Below are 5,000 nucleotides of genomic sequence, written 5' to 3'. Positions count from 1 at the left end.
TATGTTGTGCCTTAACCTAACCTATGTTGTGCCTTAACCTAACCTATGTTGTGCCTTAACCTAACCTATGTTGTGCCTTAACCTAACCTATGTTGTGCCTTAACCTAACCTATGTTGTGCCTTAACCTAACCTATGTTGTGCCTTAACCTAACCTATGTTGTGCCTTAACCTAACCTACGTTGTGCCTTAACCTAACCTACGTTGTGCCTTAACCTAACCTACGTTGTGCCTTAACCTAACCTACGTTGTGCCTTAACCTAACCTACGTTGTGCCTTAACCTAACCTACGTTGTGCCTTAACCTAACCTACGTTGTGCCTTAACCTAACCTACGTTGTGCCTTAACCTAACCTACGTTGTGCCTTAACCTAACCTACGTTGTGCCTTAACCTAACCTACGTTGTGCCTTAACCTAACCTACGTTGTGCCTTAACCTAACCTACGTTGTGCCTTAACCTAACCTACGTTGTGCCTTAACCTAACCTACGTTGTGCCTTAACCTAACCTACGTTGTGCCTTAACCTAACCTACGTTGTGCCTTAACCTAACCTACGTTGTGCCTTAACCTAACCTACGTTGTGCCTTAACCTAACCTACGTTGTGCCTTAACCTAACCTACGTTGTGCCTTAACCTAACCTACGTTGTGCCTTAACCTAACCTACGTTGTGCCTTAACCTAACCTACGTTGTGCCTTAACCTAACCTACGTTGTGCCTTAACCTAACCTACGTTGTGCCTTAACCTAACCTACGTTGTGCCTTAACCTAACCTACGTTGTGCCTTAACCTAACCTACGTTGTGCCTTAACCTAACCTATGTTGTGCCTTAACCTAACCTATGTTGTGCCTTAACCTAACCTATGTTGTGCCTTAACCTAACCTATGTTGTGCCTTAACCTAACCTATGTTGTGCCTTAACCTAACCTATGTTGTGCCTTAACCTAACCTATGTTGTGCCTTAACCTAACCTATGTTGTGCCTTAACCTAACCTATGTTGTGCCTTAACCTAACCTACGTTGTGCCTTAACCTAACCCATATTGTACCTTAACCTAACCCATATTGTACCTTAACCTAACCCATATTGTACCTTAACCTAACCCATATTGTACCTTAACCTAACCCATATTGTACCTTAACGTAACCTAATTTGTGCCTTAACGTAACCTAATTTGTGCCTTAACGTAACCTAATTTGTGCCTTAACGTAACCTAATTTGTGCCTTAACGTAACCTAATTTGTGCCTTAACGTAACCTAATTTGTGCCTTAACGTAACCTAATTTGTGCCTTAACGTAACCTAATTTGTGCCTTAACGTAACCTAATTTGTGCCTTAACGTAACCTAATTTGTGCCTTAACGTAACCTAATTTGTGCCTTAACGTAACCTAATTTGTGCCTTAACGTAACCTAATTTGTGCCTTAACGTAACCTAATTTGTGCCTTAACGTAACCTAATTTGTGCCTTAACGTAACCTAATTTGTGCCTTAACGTAACCTAATTTGTGCCTTAACGTAACCTAATTTGTGCCTTAACGTAACCTAATTTGTGCCTTAACGTAACCTAATTTGTGCCTTAACGTAACCTAATTTGTGCCTTAACGTAACCTAATTTGTGCCTTAACGTAACCTAATTTGTGCCTTAACGTAACCCATGTTGTGCCTTAACGTAACCCATGTTGTGCCTTAACGTAACCCAATTTGTGCCTTAACGTAACCCATGTTGTGCCTTAACCTAACCTATATTGTGCCTCAACCTAACCTATATTGCGCCTTAACCTGACGCACGTTGTCGCTGAACCTGCTCTGTAATTGTTATGCAACTCGTTAAATTAGTGTAGTGTTGCCTAACCGCAACCCTCGCAATATAGTTCGCTATTCGCACTGCCCGGTCCCCTGTGTATCGCGTCATGTTAAACACCTTGCAGGTGTTGCTGACTTTCCACATGCTCCTGCTATACACTGTAATGTGGATAGCAGCAGGACGTACATGCCCCCCCCCCTTCCCCCCTGCCTTCGCAAGCTGGTCGTTGAGAAGTTTGCATGTTCAATGCCCTTCGCATGCCGACGTACTCAGCCTACGTTGTGGTACGGCCTGTCACCTGTCCGCCGATGTACGCAAAACCCACAAACTGTACTGCACATTGGTCCGTATGTACTGAATGATACATCGTGGCACATGTGTGACCGTACGACGACTGCGCCTAGCAACGGCAGACCATACAGTCCAAATATTGTGCACGCAGCTACGTGTCGTCTCCCTATAAGAGCTGGATTGCAGTGTGGTACGCCATTCAGACGTGTGGGAGGAACGGACGCCCTGGATGGCGATCAGCATGAGCAGTCTGTTGATGTAGTGGAGCGTGTATTCGGACGTAGTCGTCTCTTCTCACACACCGTGATAGCATGTTGCACCGCGTTCCACATCTGCGACATCCTGCAGAGGCCGGCTGACAGTCGTTCGCGCAATGGACACCGCATACGTACGGGGGCTACCTTCCACGTGTTCTCGAGGCGTGCACATGTTGTTGCGTCTATGTGGGCAGACGTAGTGTGTTGTGACACCTGACACAGGCATGCAATACTCGTTGCAAATGGCGATGGACGTCTACGTTTGCTGGTGACGTTACGCAAATGAACAACAGGTAACCCGTTGTGGTGCGGTTGTTCTCGCTAGAGGTGAATCAGTGTTGGCGACGATCGGTCGAGCTATTAACCGGTTGTTTCAGGGATACCCACCATGCCCACGAACGTGAAAGGGGACCCACCATGCCCACGAACGCGAAAGGGGATCTGGGTGTGAGGCGATACGCGGCGGTGGCTGGGTGGGACCGTCCCCGGCCGGTGAGGGGGGGCCGCCCGGCGTGCTGGCAGCGCGGTGCGTGGGCGCACGCGCTACAGCCGGCTGGTGGGGGCGGCCAGTGGCAGGCGCGCCGGCCGACGGACGCGGCAGGCGGCGCAGCTGCGCGCCGGCGCCCCCTGCTCGCGGCGCCTTGCGGCCAAAGTAGGTCCTCGCGGGCCCGGTGCGAAGCGCGGTGGCCATCTGCAGTGTGCTGGTCCGATTGAGGACTGTGTGCGCTGAGGATGCGCCGCCGCCCGGCGCTCGGCGCCGCGACGCCGTCTGCTGCTCGGTCGCCCCAGCGGTTCTCGCAGGTGGTTTGTATCGCAGCTGTGCGGACGTGTTGGCGCGTGCGCTGTGCTGGGAGAGTTCGCTTCGGCACCCAAGTGGGGCTTTTGTCCTTCTGTGGCGCTGGCGTTGGAGCTGCCGGTCACCGTAGGTGGCGCGTGTTGTCTCCCGCCGGCAATGCCACGACAGCACGCTCCCGGGCCTCTGTCGGCAGCGGCAAGCTCAGTTGGGAGCACGGGTGGTCGCACCTAAAGCGTCTACTCGCCTAACTCCGGGCGATTGCGCCTCTCTCGAACCCGACCAAGTACTTAGGACGGCGCTGCGCGCCGCCGGGACCTGAGAGGGTTTCGAGGTGTGTTGTGCAGGGGAGCTCAGCCTCCTCCTGTTTGCAGAATAATTGAGCGGACGCTTGCGTGTTCGCGCGGGCCCCCGGGACACACTCCCGGGCGGCCGGCTGCTCAGCTCTAGTTGACGCAGCTCCCTGGTTGATCCTGCCAGTAGTCATATGCTTGTCTCAAAGATTAAGCCATGCATGTCTCAGTACAAGCCGCATTAAGGTGAAACCGCGAATGGCTCATTAAATCAGTTATGGTTCCTTAGATCGTACCCACGTTACTTGGATAACTGTGGTAATTCTAGAGCTAATACATGCAAACAGAGTCCCGACCAGAGATGGAAGGGACGCTTTTATTAGATCAAAACCAATCGGTCGGCTCGTCCGGTCCGTTTGCCTTGGTGACTCTGAATAACTTTGGGCTGATCGCACGGTCCTCGTACCGGCGACGCATCTTTCAAATGTCTGCCTTATCAACTGTCGATGGTAGGTTCTGCGCCTACCATGGTTGTAACGGGTAACGGGGAATCAGGGTTCGATTCCGGAGAGGGAGCCTGAGAAACGGCTACCACATCCAAGGAAGGCAGCAGGCGCGCAAATTACCCACTCCCGGCACGGGGAGGTAGTGACGAAAAATAACGATACGGGACTCATCCGAGGCCCCGTAATCGGAATGAGTACACTTTAAATCCTTTAACGAGTATCTATTGGAGGGCAAGTCTGGTGCCAGCAGCCGCGGTAATTCCAGCTCCAATAGCGTATATTAAAGTTGTTGCGGTTAAAAAGCTCGTAGTTGGATTTGTGTCCCACGCTGTTGGTTCACCGCCCGTCGGTGTTTAACTGGCATGTATCGTGGGACGTCCTGCCGGTGGGGCGAGCCGAAGGCGTGCGACCGCCTCGTGCGTGCTCGTGCGTCCCGAGGCGGATCCCGTTGAAATCCTACCAGGGTGCTCTTTATTGAGTGTCTCGGTGGGCCGGCACGTTTACTTTGAACAAATTAGAGTGCTTAAAGCAGGCAAGCCCGCCTGAATACTGTGTGCATGGAATAATGGAATAGGACCTCGGTTCTATTTTGTTGGTTTTCGGAACCCGAGGTAATGATTAATAGGGACAGGCGGGGGCATTCGTATTGCGACGTTAGAGGTGAAATTCTTGGATCGTCGCAAGACGAACAGAAGCGAAAGCATTTGCCAAGTATGTTTTCATTAATCAAGAACGAAAGTTAGAGGTTCGAAGGCGATCAGATACCGCCCTAGTTCTAACCATAAACGATGCCAGCCAGCGATCCGCCGCAGTTCCTCCGATGACTCGGCGGGCAGCCTCCGGGAAACCAAAGCTTTTGGGTTCCGGGGGAAGTATGGTTGCAAAGCTGAAACTTAAAGGAATTGACGGAAGGGCACCACCAGGAGTGGAGCCTGCGGCTTAATTTGACTCAACACGGGAAACCTCACCAGGCCCGGACACCGGAAGGATTGACAGATTGATAGCTCTTTCTTGATTCGGTGGGTGGTGGTGCATGGCCGTTCTTAGTTGGTGGAGCGA

General features: G+C 51.4%; 1 non-coding gene across 1 annotated transcript in view; it reads left to right on the top strand.

Moving 5' to 3' along the window:
• The first annotated feature begins 3,602 nt into the window (after positions 1 to 3,602).
• LOC126454648 (small subunit ribosomal RNA) overlaps positions 3,603 to 5,000 on the top strand; it is a 1,909-nt gene continuing 511 nt past the window's right edge. Inside the window, exon 1 of the ribosomal RNA XR_007585290.1 lies at positions 3,603 to 5,000. This exon is cut by the window's right edge and continues 511 nt beyond it. This is a non-coding gene — a ribosomal RNA (small subunit ribosomal RNA).

Source organism: Schistocerca serialis, unplaced genomic scaffold (genome assembly GCF_023864345.2).
Source record: "Schistocerca serialis cubense isolate TAMUIC-IGC-003099 unplaced genomic scaffold, iqSchSeri2.2 HiC_scaffold_994, whole genome shotgun sequence".
NCBI classification, from domain to species: domain Eukaryota; kingdom Metazoa; phylum Arthropoda; class Insecta; order Orthoptera; family Acrididae; genus Schistocerca; species Schistocerca serialis.
This window is presented reverse-complemented; position numbering and strand designations above follow the sequence as displayed.